This window comes from Dipodomys merriami, unplaced genomic scaffold (assembly GCF_024711535.1).
Source record: "Dipodomys merriami isolate MVZ:Mamm:240054 unplaced genomic scaffold, mDipMer1.0.p SCAF_16, whole genome shotgun sequence".
NCBI lineage: Eukaryota > Metazoa > Chordata > Mammalia > Rodentia > Heteromyidae > Dipodomys > Dipodomys merriami.
In genome coordinates, this window is record NW_027202937.1 from 24838882 (window position 1) to 24854666 (window position 15785).

Here is a 15785-nt window from a genome sequence, read left to right on the forward strand (position 1 = left end):
GCTTCTGAAACAGATTTCAAAATATGATTTCAGGCTCTGGAGTATTTAGCTTTGAATTACTCATAGGAAAATGCACATGAGGAAATTACCTTCCAAGGTAGGGAAGCATAGTAATATTCAAAAGCCAATGCCAAAAACTGACCAGTTAAACCCTATTTTACAATTTTAATCTGTTCAAAAGCAACACATAATGATGGCTCATTGTTCTGGATGCAATAAGTCAGAGAAGGTTGCAAGGTCAGTGTAAGTACTCCGATTATGTATGCAGCACTGAGCAGTTCAACTCAAAACCCTGAGGCATCCGCTTAGTAAAAGTTAACGCAGACGGTGTTAATATTTCTCTGTAATCTAGAAATTAAAAAAAATATTGTTTAAAAATTTCCAAAGCACAGTCATGTCTTTTACCTTGATGGCACCATGGTGAAATTGCTAAAGAGTCTGGGCATGACATGATGGTGCATGCCTATAATCACAGTACTAGGGAAGCTGGCGCAGGAAGATCAAAGCCAGTATGGGTTCCATACTGAGACCCTGTAAAAAAAATAAAAAGAATGTACAGAAACAAATGATCCAGAAACTAGTATTATATACCTATCTGTTTATAGAGAATATTTGTGCAATTGTTTTATAGATAGTATTTAATTAGTTCAAAATAGAGGCTTATTCACAAGGGAATCTGGAATCTGGAATCTTTATTCTATTGGACAGAAATATGACCCAAACATTTCAAGTGAGATCACATGATTTGTAAATGGATAATTGTTCTTGTTTTTTTTTAATACTATCTGATTGACTTCCGCTGGAATCATTCTAGGTTTAATCAGTTTCTAAGATTCCTGTAATTTATAATTTTAGAAAGAATTTTATTTATTGAATTGCTTTACTATAATCCAGAGGTCTCCAGAGCACAATGTTTTGTTATTTATTTATTTATTTATTTTGTGCAGCTACCAGGATGTGAACTCATGCTTTTATGCTCTCCCTGAGCTGTTTAGCTCATAGCTGACAATGTCTCACTTGAGCCATACCTCCAGTTTAGCTATTTTGCTTGCTAATTGGGGATAGAGCCACTTAGACTTTTCTTTCTGGGCTACTTTAAACTGAGATCCTCAGATCTCAGATTCTTGAGTAGCCAGGATTATAGGCCTGAGCCACTGGTATACAGTTTAGAACATCATGTTTTATATTTCTATTAGACTACATAAAGTTCTGTCTTCTACCTGCACGACATTTTGGCGAAGTTTCTCCTTTTTCCTGCTAATATCCACCCAAATTTACCTTTAAAATGGCAGAAGCTGTCTTACAGTGGCATGGCATCTTGTCTCATTTCATAAAGTATCTAGATTGACGACCTTGGCTGAAGAGCTAACTTGCTAGACAAGTATAGCCATTACTTTGGTATCCCCATGTGCACCAGAATCCACAGATACTCAAGTCCCTTACCTAAAATATCATTATATTTGTGTATAACTTACCCATGTCCTCCTGTATACAGTAAATCATCTCTAGGTGATTTATAATACCTCATATATAAATGTAAATGTTCTATAGTTTCATGCTGCATTCTTTAGATGATGAAAATTCTGTGCTTATTCAGTACAGATGCAGTTTGTTCACTATTTCTATTAATGATTAGTTGAATCCATGGATGCAGAACTCATGGATACTGAGGACTGACTTGAAAGGAAACCATGTCCATTTGTTTTTATGAATAGTTGACCCAAAAATAGATTTACTTCAAGTACAGTGGTTTCTCTCTGCTTGTCAAATGATTCAATTATCTTCTAACCTCTCATTCATAAGAAATCTTTCCTTTCATTTCTCATTAGGGCTTGTCATAAAATAATAGAAGTACTGCAAATATTTTATCAAAGGCATTATTCCTATTCAAATATCCCTGGAGAAGAAATACTTTCAGCCATCACCAGTTATTTTAACTTTGAAGTAAATTAATTTCTGGCTCTATCTTTTTAGAGAAGTTTTGGTATTAGCTGGAAAGCTAAAGAAGCTTGGGAAATTTAAAAAGAAAGAAAGTGACTGAATCAAAAAGTCTTTTAAGAAAGAGAAGCTTAATTCTATTCCATGCTAGCATGCACTCATGTTTTGAGGGTTTACTATTTGTATAAGATGCCAATATTTCAATTGGCAGAAAAGAGCATTAACTCTATAAACATCATAATCATAACTGGTTCCTGAAGCTGTCTTAAATGTTCAGGGTAGATTCTTAAATTCTCTTCAAGGACACTAAATTAAAGGAGTTTTCCCTTTTCTGTTAAGACAACTTTGTAGGGAGTTACCTTAGAGGGGCTGCGTTGGCCCATATGGCTGGACCAAAAAGGGAATTTTTAGCCTCACTTTATACCACGTCTGAAAATATCCACCACCCTACCATGAATCCTTTGAAGAATGGTCAGTTTAAAGAATAAAGAACAGAAATGGAGGTATAAAAGGTAAATAAGAACAGCAGTGGTACTCACAAGACACAATGTTCAAAATGAACTATACAACTTGTGGGTGGGGATGGAAAGAAAAACTAAAACTGGGAGAGAGTGAGGAATGGAGTGACATTGTCCAAAAAGAAATGTACTCATTACCTGACTTGGGTAACTGTAGCCTCTCTGTACATCACCTTTATAATAACAATTTAAGAAAAGAATAAAGAGCAAGAGTTCAAATGGCATTTCATACTCTGAAAACTGTTGGTTTTACTTGAAATATAGGAAATCTCTTAATGGGAAGAAGGAATAGTTACAAATCATATCTTATTTTTGGGCTCCTGTAATTAATCTGACAGTAGGGAAAGAGAGGAATGGCAAGCGAAGCAATGAAGAATTTTCAATATCTCAAGCTCTCTACTGATAGTAGCCTCAGATCCTTAGCCATGATGGTAAGTAAGATGTATTAATATTGGTAGCTTTTGTAATATGAATTTTAGAACATATAATAGTGAAAATATATAATAAAGAAAAATCACATTTTCCTTAAATCAACCTCTGTCTGTCATCTGTCTCACTCTCTTTCTCTTTCTCTCTCTCACTTTCTCTATTATAATTTCTTTCAACTTTCTGGAAGTAGACTGAAAATGAATCACAAGTCCAAGTGCATTTTCCTCAGATAGCAACCTGAAAATATCCAAAGACATATTTGTCGACAAAGGAAAGAATAATGACTTTTTAGGGCCATACATCTAATAGACCCTGCACAGATCACAGTACACCCGAACTTCTAAAGCACATCAGACGAACAGAGCTAAAGATAGCCTTGAGATCAAGGAAGATAGGGGTCTATGGGTAGTATCACAAAAGTATGTCAAGGAGACAACAGTGATCATTTCATTCTATTTATATTTTAAATATACTGTCACATTCTCCAGCAAGGTCTCTGTGCCTAATCATTAATACTAAATGTTTTCCTGATGCATTTATGCAAGAATATTTAATGCATATTGTTGTATAATAAACATGATTATTCATGACAGCAACTAATTTGATTGGTTGTGCAGAATTATATATCTTTGAGATTTGACACCTAAAGGCATCATATCATAGAATTCCAAATGATGTTTCTCTGCTCCTTATAGATTGAACATAGCACCATGTTACTACTCCTCCTTGATATTCACTGGTTGAGGGCTTACTTATTATTCACTGAATTTTAATTTCTCATACACATTATTAGTGCATAAAAGCCATTATAGTTAGCCTAAAGGTACTCATTGCTGAGTAAGAAGCACCAGATAAATGTTATTAGATCATCAGGAGACAGTGCAATGAAGTAGATACAAGTGTTGGCTTGTGAATCTGGGTGCTGATGCTTACCAGCTGAGCAAGCTAATCTCTGCAGATTTCAGTTTCCATCTCTGTAGCATGGAATTAAAAAAAATCAAGGTCCAATTTGATTGGCTGTGCAGATCTAAATACCTTTGGGATTCGTCAGATTGCAATGCAATGTCAGCTGTCTCCATTGCTTTGGGATTGAGGTGAGGCAGAAACATTGTGGTGGCAGGAGTGTGTGGCAGAGGAGGCTGCTAAAATCATGATAGCCAGGAGCAAGCGGGGAGGGTCAGGGACAAGATATATTTATTAAAGGCACATCCTTGGTTGCAGACTTTCTCCAACCAGGTCCATCTTCAAATAATGCCATCAAATTATGAATCCCATCAATGGATGAATCCACTGATTAGGTGAGAGCCATCATGATCCAATCGGCTGTCAGTGATTGGACTTACCAGCTGGGGACCAATCCTCATTGGGTATGAAGACATTTCATAGCCAATCAATAGAAGAGAGGACCATTTTAGCATGCCATTTGGGAAACTTTGTGTATGGTGCCTCTGTCTTAAGTGTATTGAACTTCTCCATAGATGTTCAAAATTTAGTGAAAATATACAGTACCTGCTTGGTAAAGGGAAGAGCAGACACTATTGAATTTGGTTTTGTTTGATGTTGACCTTGTAGGCTGGGACTCCTATGTTGGAGTTTTGAATTAAGAACAATGAAGAATTCGAAGTCTGACTGATGGGGGAGAAACAAAACAAAACAAAACACTTTGCCATCATGTTTTGAACAAATATTCTTTAAAACAGTGTCCAGAGCTCTTGGTTTAAAACTGATTGTTTGGTTTTTCAATGGCAATTGCTTAGAGTGAGTTGCCATCCATTATAGACTCTTTTGTGAATTTCAAGAATTTCTCCCAAGAGGAGAAATCACAGAATTTCGTTGTATTTCACTAGCTGAGGATCTGTGGAGCACAAGGTAATTGGGAGAAGTCCGTGTTCTTTATCCATTAGGGCTTTGGGAGGGACATGTTTTTCAGGTTAGTACAACCTTCTTTGGCAGGAGAAACATTTGGACTGCAATTTTTAAAGAGCCCTTGATGTAAAAAGCTAATAGTGGTTAAGTAACAAGAATCCACCATCACAATTTTTTGTGCATAGCTCCAAAGGAACTATGATTTAAAAATCAAAAGTCTTCTCATTCCTATGGCAACCAACAGAAGTATTCCACTAATGCTACATGCTGTGTACATTGAGCAAGCTGCTCCTCCCCAACCCTTCTGCTGCCTCCCTCCCTCTGGATTCAACCTGAACCTCATTAAATGATGTACCTTGAAAAAGGCTCTTTTCAAACATGTAAGCAATCAACCCCACCAATGCAAATGGGAAACAACCTCCCAAAGGATACCTTTAGAAACCCTAAGGGAAAATACACTTCAAAATAGAGACACACCGTCTGCTTCCCTGATTTGACATGTTTGAGAGCTCCTTGTTTTAAAGCCAGATACAAATCTGTGAAGAGATTCCCTTTAGTTTAAAACCCTTTCTGGGAACAGCAACCATGACGATAACATATGTGGTGAGACAGAGCCAAAAAGCCCCCTCTGGGCTGCAGTGCAGCTATGGGAACATTTATAACACATTCCCAGGAAGCCTGAGTGGTTAGTCATGGTAGGAGAGATACCCACTTGGAGCTGACTGGCTCATGGGTGGCAGGGTTGGCTGTCACCAGTAGTACCTGCTCTTCAGGGGGGCTCCGTGGCTTTCCTGAAGGGCTTGGTTTGTGCCCCACCTCACCACCCACTCACCTCAAGTATTAGAGACTGAAGCCTGTCATTCAAAGATCCAAAGTTTAGGGAAAGACAGAGCCAGACTCCAGGTTGTCATCTACATTTTTAAGGAAGATAATAATTTGGTGGGGTGAAGGAGACCTAGAATAGAATCTTTCTAAGACCTAAGTTATTGAGAAAATGTGGGCCAGCCATTCTTTTGGGGGCCTTGGAAAGGGTTCAGAGGAACACTCCAGGACAGAAAGGGGCATGCCATCCCCATGAACTTCTCTCTGGAGTCCAGCCATTGCCCCTTTGGCTCCTGAGATATTCAGTAGGTCATATGTTTCAGAGGATTTGGGGTAAAAGTGTTCTCAATCGCCATGATCATATAAGAACTGAGGGCCCTGTTGCTTTTTTACTTTAGGCTTGGTACCTCCTAATTCTGAGCTTTTCTTTCTCTCACCTGTAATACGTCATGTTGAATCCTTTCACTTAGTTTCAGCCTGTTTTCCATTAATATCACACAATACCCAAGACTGGGTAACATGAGGACACAGAGATTTATTTAGCTACAGTTTTGGAGGCTCAATGTCCAAACAGCACAGCACCAGCTCTAGTGTGTCCCTGCCTCAGCTATATCACACCAAAGAGGTCTTCTTAGCATGAGTGAGTATGAACAGGAGAGAGATCACCTGCTGCTACAGGAAGCCAGAGCAGGGGGCAGAGCCAGGGAAGGGGGCAGAGTCAGAGCAGGAGGCGGAGCCAGAGCATGGGGGCAGAGCCAGGGAAAGGGGCGGAGCCAGAGCAGGAGGCGGAGCCAGAGCAGGGGGGCAGAGCCAGAACATAGAGGCGGAGTCAGGCTGGCTTCCTTATAACCCTGGCATGAGAACCTACCAGGGTCCCAAGAGAGCTGCATCAGTTTCTTCTGAGAGCCATACACGAATGACTTCCCACTCAGAGTCATCTCTTAAAGGTCCTACCACCTTTTTACCATCACCAAATATCATCTAAACCACCGCACTTAGGAAGCCCAGAATTTTCAGCACTGAACTCAGTAACATTGATTTCTGATTAAAAATTTCTACCTTTTTTTGGGTAAGGAAAAGTGAAGATGCTTAGAAGTGGCCCCCACAGTGATACCCATAATATAATGTCTTGCTGCTCAAAATTTGCCTATAAGTGAACAGCATCAGAATCATCAAGGAGCCATGGCATCTTGGGCCCCACCCTAGACGAACTGTGACAGAATCTACGTTGTACCACGATCTTCATTCACGCGCACATTGGAATGGGGTGTCACCAGTGGCTGACATCTCTAATTCTAGCCAATCAGGAGACAGCTTCGGAGGATTATCATTTGAGGCCAACCCACACAGAAAAGTCTGTGAGACTCCATCTCCAAAACTACCAGTAGAAAGGTAGACTGAAATTATGGCTCAGTTGGGAGAGTGAGAGGCCCTGAGTTCAACCCAAGTAAGGCCAAAATAATTTATCCATTGGTAAATGTGTTGATTGACAGCAAGAACATTATTAGTTACTATTCCCATTTAATGAATGACAAAACCTAACTGCAGACAGATGTGACTTTTCTGTCATCTCACACACAGAAAGTGCAGAAGTTCTCCTAAAATCTTTCTTGGCACCAACACTTTGATATCTAATGCCACCATTCATTTACTAGACAGTATCCACGAAAACAACAACAGAACTTATGAGGTATTGATCACTGTGGCTTTATTTTCAATAGCCCCCAAACTAGAAACAGCCCAACGTTTCTCAATGGGAGAATAGGAAACAGGTATGACACATTCATACGATGGAACACTCCCCAGCAATCAAAAAGAATGGACTGTTGATAAATGTAACAACTAACATTATGGTGGACTTCAATATTATTGCTCCAACTGAGAGAAGGCAGATAAGAAGGACATTCTCTGTAACTCGATTTATATGAAATTCTAGAAATATGTAGTAACAGAAAGCTATCTTTGGTTGCCTGGAACGTGTGTGGAGGCAGGAAGAGGAGATAATAAAGGGCATAAGACAATTTGGAGGTAAAAGATGTGTTCGTTACCTTGACTGATTTATTGTTGTTTTTAATGTACTATGTGATTTCTTATTTCTTTTGTATTTTTTCCCCCTATGATTTATGCCCTGTTGTCACTGTATTTGATTTTGGTATCCTGGGTATTGTTTATATGTTTATCTGAATTAGGGAAGGGAAGGGAAACAACAAAATGATGAGACAAAGGACAAAGGGGGAACCCAATGCAACAGCAATATCACAAGACAATGTGTTGGAAATGATCTGTACAACTAGGGGGAGTGGGGGGAGGGAAAGTGGGAGAAAAATGAAGGCAAGTGTAACAAGTTTGACAAGAAATGTACTCACTGCCTTCCCTATGTAACAGTAATCCCTCTGTATGTTACCTTGTCACTAAAATCAAAAAATAAATTAAAAAGATATAATTCGTGAGTGAATTAAACACATTACACCCTTGAAATATATGTATATTTTATTGTATATCTACTATGGTTCTGGAAGTTATCTTAAAATTGAAAGAAACTTTAATATCTAGCTTATTTTATGTCCATTTTTGTATTTTATTCCTTTAAGGGTCTTAGAAATTGGAAGTGCAACTTCTGAGGATTTAACCCACCAAAGAATATTTTCCCCCTCAGAAAGGGGTCATGTCAAAGTCATATAGTTCTTATTGTTAAGGATGTTCAACCTTTTATGAAACCATGCAGTAATTCCTGTTGTCATTATTTTTTCATGGCAGCAAGCTATGTTGAACACTAATGCCAGAGAGAAACTGGTCTTAAAAGAGTAATTGAGGTCAAATGATGTATTTGAGAATGGCTTATTCAAAGCAAACTGAAATAAGTTATTTCTAGGAGAAAAGTCAACTATCCAACCAAGCTAAGTACCTTTATTTTGAGATTGTAAGCTATATTATAAAGGTTTTGATCCAAACTATCATGAAATATATAAAAAGAGTAAAATTGTTTCTTTGAAGTGGTTATGTGGCTTCTTGTGTCACAAAAGAGGAAATGGTTGAAATAAATGGTATATAGGGTTCTCATATCATCTCTTGATTGATATAATTAACAATAATATGGCCAGATCTAGTTGGATTTTAATTCTGATATCCTTTAGCTTATTAGTTTTTCTGTACTTCTCTGACCTGTAGAAATTATCTTCCCCACAAACTCATGTAAACAGAAGAAAATCTCATATCATCCAGAAGTGATCAGAGTGACATTTTTCTCCATGATAATTTGTTGTCTACCCATAAGAAATAACGAAAAAAACTAATATGTATGTGTGTTTGTATGTGTGTGTATGCACATGTCACAATAAAAGCCAATTCTTAGGAACAAACATTCACAAATTAAAATTATCTATAAAATGTTAAAATGTTGATATAACAAGAAATGATGTACAGAGTTATGCTTATTTGGTCTTTATAAAGACTGTGTTGCATTTGCCATAAACACCAAGCCAAGTCCCTTTGTTGCCCAGTCAGTAACTAATTAGTTGTTACTTCCTACCACTTTTATAAATACTGTGAAACATACACATCATGAAATAAACTACTGGCTGACCTCTTGACAAGATCACCTCTGGTAAATAGAATGAAGTAACATGTTGACAATTCATTTGTTAAATACTGAATGATTACAAGGATAAACAACATAAAGTTTTCAGTACTGAACTACTTTTGGCCAACCAAGGCATCAGGCACTGATGCAGTGCTAAACATTAAAACATGATTGAAAATAAAATAAAATTCCTGCATTCGAAAGAGTCATAGTCTACTGAAGTAAATAGACTTGGAATGAGTGATGACTGCACTTCATGATAGAAGTCCCAGGACTTTGGGAAAAGAGAAAATGGAGAAACTAACCTTGTTTCAACAGGAATTCTAATTCCTGTTATTTATCATCAAAGGAAAGTATTCCCATGAGGTAAATCTACCATATTCTGTTCTGGGTTCCCAAATTCATTTGAATGTAATAACATCAACAACCTCATGCATAAGGTTAGAAGAGAATTGCTTGAGTAGTTTCATCTTTTTTTTGTTCAGAGACTTGAAACGGATCAATTCTTCTATCCTCTTCACAACTCCATTTGGAAATTCTTTGAATATCAGCAAAGAGATCATCAGCAATGGCCCATATAGAACTTAGCTGCATCGTAGTTAAACAGCAGTCCATGCTACTGACTGTTAACAGTCAGATACACAACTGCAGGGCCTCTCCTTATCATTTGGAAAGTATTATAATATCCCCAACATTACAATAACTCTTGGTAGAGAGTTCCTATCTTTCTTGATTAGCCATAAACTCAGTTCTAAATGTTTTGGGTACTAACATGTCTTTTAATCATTATAAAGAATTTCTTTTCATGTTAAAAATATACTAACCACCCTTCCCAAGCATTTAAACATTTAAAAGTTTTAAACACCTACTCACCTTAAAAAAAAAAAAAAGAGAAAGAAGTAATAGCAGACCTGCTGATGTCACTGTTCATGGATGTTGATGCATTTAGCTTGTCAATTCTATTTCTGTTCACTTAACCATAGCCTCTCATTTCCACTTCTAGAATTTAGCTTGGAAATTTGGCTTTGTTCAAACTTCAATGGTTGCAAAGGCATTCAAGGAATGATACAATTAAAAATATCCTTGAAATGGTCTCCTTTTTTGATGGATCTTAACTTTTGTAATGATGAGTGTGATGCTTTGTACCTGCAGCTGGCTTGTGGAATAAAGACAGAGAGAAGCAAGCTACCATATTACCTAACAAAAACCACTCCTGATACACAAGCATTTGAAATTTTTTCTTTCTATTTGTTAAATCCACATCTCAACTCTGTTGCTCTCCAGGGCAGCTAAGCAATCAATTTGAGCTTAAACAAATAAATGTTTATTGAACAAAAGAATGAAACAAATGAAAGCTGATTTCTTTTGCAGAGTCAAGGAAGGCAATGTTATAGACCATACAGTGCAGCCCACTCATTTAGTTATTTCTTTACTAACTGCTGAAGAGAAATCCTGCTATTAAAAAAATCACCACTGAAAAGCAATACAAATCTATGAAAAACAACACAAGAAAAGTAAGCAAACAACAAAAAATGCCTATCAAACTCCCCAAACCTTGGTATGCCTCTCTGACAGTAAGGGCTCTAAGTTTGTGGAAGAAGAAAGTTGTAAAACAAAGGAATTCACTTCAAATTTTAAAGTTCATTCATAATGATTCCAGGAGGGAATCTAACCAAGTCATTGTGGGGTTCAGAGAATGTTGAAACCAAGAAACATTGGATTTACACTTAGAAGAGCTGAATAGCAGTTTAGATTTCTCAGTGGGAAAGAGTCAGGAAGAGGAGGCAGGCAAAGTTAAAGGCATGGGAACAGCCAGGAGGCTAACTATCTCCTAATTGGAGCGCTTCCTTGAGAAAATCAGCTTCCAGCATTGGCAAAGGAGGGTGAAAGGTTTTACACTGATGGACAGCATGTTAAGACTTTCTTCTCTAGGGTTAAGGCTGGAGGCAGAGACTCTTAAGGAGCAAAAGGCAGTGTCCAAGCAAACACAAGAAGTATTTAGATAGTGGAACTCCCTTTGAATCACTTTGAATTTTAAGCTCCTCAGTAATATTACAGAGTAGATGTTTTAAAGAATAGAAACCAAGGGTGTAAAGGAATAAGTCACACAGTATATAGGGATCCCCTTCTGTGTATTTGGAAACTGATGCAATGAGAATGAGTAAGATGGTTGCTTTGAAGACAGTGACAAGAGTAAGTACATGGCCTATTGGAATAACAAAGCACTTACAGACAGATGGGGCCTTTGGAGAGACTGAGATATACAAGAAGAAAGAGATTGTTCAGAAACCAAGAAAAAATCAAGGAGGGAGTGAGCAGGCAAAAACTTAGTAAGCATTTTCTACTGTCTTCGGCAACAACCAACCACTCAATCTCTGTCTTTACTGGGGTTCTAGTTTCATTATGACTTCATTCAATAGTTAGACTACCATTAAAAAATGCTGTGGTGATTTTTTTAATAGCAGGATTTCTCTTCAGCAGTTAGTAAACCATTCTTTAGTATCTTTCAGTTTTTAATCTGAAATGAAATCCTAGGGGAGCTCTCCTAGTTAGTCATGATGCCAGAATATAAGCCCCTAAGCTGTAACAGCTGACACTATAAATTAAACAGAATTAGTGTATACAAGATGGACTTGATGAAGTAGTTGGGAGTACTTTTGTCTGTCCCTTACTTAGCACATTAGATTTACCAGAGCTCTTTGGAAGCCCAGCTGCCTTTCAGATTTCCTGATTTTTCAGTAATCCAGTCCATATCCTGAGATCTAAGGCCAGGTGAACTCTGTAAATTCAGTTTACAGAGTTATCAAAAGCTTTATTTCCTTGATACTCAAAGTGGCCCCCAAAGATGTAACTATTTTAAAATGTAAAAATTTCATTTTTTGTTGCAACTGGCCACAGTCTTGCCTTGCATTGACCAGGGCTCACCCTCTGAAGATAACTGGACAGACTCCGTCAAACCCTATTTATGTAACTGTAGAATCAGCAAATGGTGGCTTCATTTCTTCCTGAATATTAGAGTGGAAGAAGTTCAGACTCAATTCCAGGGGATTTTAATTTTTGTTCCCAGGTGAGACCTCAGCCCCAAGATTATAAACACCAACCCAGGTCAAGTTCGTTTCTAGCTAGTAGAAAAAGATTCATTGTGTACAAAAACTTTGAGGGGAAGTAGAAATAGAAATTCAGTTTAAGTCTAATAAGAAATTTTGTTCATATAATGAAAGTACAATGCTGGGAAAGTCTTAATAATAGAAGTCTCCATTAGCTGTGTTGCAGGGTGGTGTGAAGGCAATTTCTTAAAGTATCATCATCACGGATGTCATATTCTCTGAGTTCCAATTAAGCTTTTGCTAGAATTCCTGTATAATAGTCAGTACGACAACATTTGTTGTTGTTGTTGTTTATAGGGCCTGAACTCTGAGCCTGGACACTGTCCCTCAGTTCTTCAGCTGAAGGCCAGCGCTCTACCACCTGAGCCACAGCACCACTTTCGGCTTTTTCTGCTTATGTGGTGTTGAGGAATTGAACCCAGGGCCTCCTGCATGTGAAGCAAGCACTCTACCACTGAGCCACCTTCCCAGCCCAGTACAACAACATTCAAAAGTCAGGAAAGATAAGCCAGACACTAGTGGCTCACACCCATAATCCTAGCTACTCAGGAGACTGAGGTCTGAGGATTGGGGTTTGAAGCCAGCCTGGGCAAGAAAGTCTGTGAGAAACTTATCTCTAATTAATCTTCAAAAAGCCAAATGTGGAGCTGTGGCTTAAATGGTAGAATACTAGGCTTAAGCACAAAAGCTCAGAGACAGCATCCAGGCCCAACTTCAAGCCCCAGGACTGGCACACACAAAAAGTCAGCAGAGCTAGCAAGGCCTGGCACACACAAAAAGTCAGCAGAGATAGCAACAGGATAAAAACTTGTCTTATGTCAAAATAGTTCAAGGAAGGGGAGAGGGAGGGGTATTTTTCTCTTAGCAATAAAGATCTGTATGCCTAAATTTGCTAAACTCTGAAATGGTGGCATTTTGTAAGACTGAAAGGATTTGTGTAGGTGTTAGTAGAATGTCAAGGATGAGTCAAAGATTAATACCTAAATTATAGAGTATGAAATGGGAATTCTATGGCTCTTATCTTAGAAATCAAGGTAGGAAGGAAGAAGTATTGATTGATGGTACAGCAATACTTATATCTGGACACTAATCAGATGGCTTCAGGCCAATTTCCAAAATGTGGATGACTTAAGCCATGTATAGCTATTAATTATCAGGTCACTCTGACTGTGCAAAATAAGGTCCATCAAAATTTGGGATTTTGTCCTCTCACAATCTCAGAATATATTACATATAGATCATAACCAGATTTTTTTTTCAACTGACCAAGCTACGGTGCAACAATCATCTTGAAAGTGACCAATAGCTGGGTGTCAGTGGCTTATAACTATAATATTTGCTACTCAGGAGGCTGACATCTGAGAATGATGGTTCAAAGCCAGCCCAGGCAGGAAAGTCCATGAGACTCTTATCTCCAATTAATCACAGAAAAATCCAGAAATGGAGCTGTAGCTCAAGTGGTAGAGTGCTAGCCTTGAGCAAAAGAGGCTCAGGGCCAGCACCCAGGCCCAGAGTTCAAGCCCCAGGACTGGCAAAGAAAGGTGACCAATAGCAGACTGATTCTTTATGCAACACTTGATAGAATGTCTACATTTTGTATTTAGCTTCTTGTTAAGTTCTCCGAAATGAATTGGATACCGGTGGTATGATAGAATTGAAAGATACTCTGTCCTTGAAGGGTATAAACAATTCAATAAAAGCAATGGAAGTTGTGAATCTCAGGAAGATGTGTTATTTTCAAGATAGCATAAAAAATTGCACTTCAAGCTTCAGAAATCTTCAAGGTCATAAAGTTTGAGGTTTTAAAAGTTGAATGACAACAATAATACTCCTAGTGACAGAGGAATGATAAATAGTGATATCTAGATGATTTAATGTCTCATGCAAGATTGTAAGGAAATTATGATATCACCTGTTAGGTATGGTACTCAGTACTGTCCTTTTAAGAAGTGATCCTAGCAAAATCTAATATTTAGAATATGTGAAGAACAGGGACAACTTCATAACAAGAGACTCAGCATCGTCACTATTTTTATTTTGTTTTTGGTCAGTCGTGGGACTTGAACTCTGGATGCTGTCCCTGAGCTCTTCAGCTCAAGGCTAGTGCTCTACCACGTAAGCCACAGCACCACTTCCAGTTTTCTGGTGGCTAATTGGAGATGAGTCTCCAGGGCTGGCTTTGGATGGCGATCCTCAGATCTCAGCCTCCTGAGTGGCTAGGATTACAGGCGTGAGCCACCAGTGCCCAGCTTATCTATCTATCTATCTATCTATCTATCTATCTATCTATCTATCTATCTATCTATCTATCTATGTTTGGAGGATTGAACTTGGTTCGATACTAGTACTAAAAAAATGATTAAAGAACATCTGTATATGAGATCTGGAAAAGGTAAAACTATGGTGACAGTAGAAAAATCAATGATTGCCAGAACTGGAGGAAAGGATGGAGTGCAGAGAATTTTTAGACTAGTGAAATTACTGTGTGGTCCAAATATGGTGGATACATGTCAGTAAACATTTGCCCAAACCCATTAGGAGAAGATGTCAAGGGTGATCCCTAACACATACAATGGACATTGGGTGATAATGATGTGTCAAGGAAGGTTAATCAGTTGTAACAAGTATCTCACTGTGGGATTAGGGGGTTGATGATAGGAGGAAGGCTATGTGTTTGTGACTGATGATGTGTTTGTGAGAAAGCAGTTCATATATGAGAGATCTCTGGATTTTCTGCTGTATTTTGCTGTGAATCTAACTTGTCTAAATAAAAAGTCTATTTTTAAAAAAAGAAGTGATCCTAGAATTTCCTGCTCCTTAGAATATAGGTATAATCAAGTACTCACTCTCAAAATGAAGAGGGTAGGTAGGTGCTAGTGGCCCATTCCTGTAATCCTAGCTACTCAGGAAGTTGAGATTTAAGGACTGCTGTTCAAAGTCAGATAGAACAGAACAATCCATGAGACTCTTATGTCCAATTAATCATCTAAAAGCCAGATGTAGAGCTGTGGTGCCAGGGGTAAAGGGCTAGCTTTGAGTAATCTCCAGGACTGCTGTGCATGTGAGTACACACACACACACACACACACACACACACACACACACACACACACACACACACACACACACACACACACACACACACACACACACAAATAAATAAGTGAATAAATAAATCAGCTGGGTAAAAATCATTTTTGCTTTACACAAGATCATGTTAAGTTTGCACAGAAGATAAGAAAGGGAGCTGTCTGTACCTCTGGCCTCATTTATCCTCTGGAACTTTCATGGCTACTTTTAGAAGTGAACTAGGCCTCTGAGGACTAGTATGTGTGGAACACATGATAGACTTTTAGAAAGCATTCCTGACATGCTTCACTTCAAAATAAAATTCATTTGATTTCATTCTGAGGGGGAAAAAAGTCTTTTGGGGTGATACTATACAACTTTGGCAAATGAAAATAAAAAGAAGTCACAGAGACATTGACTTCACACTCACCCAAAATCAGACAAAGGAAAAATCTC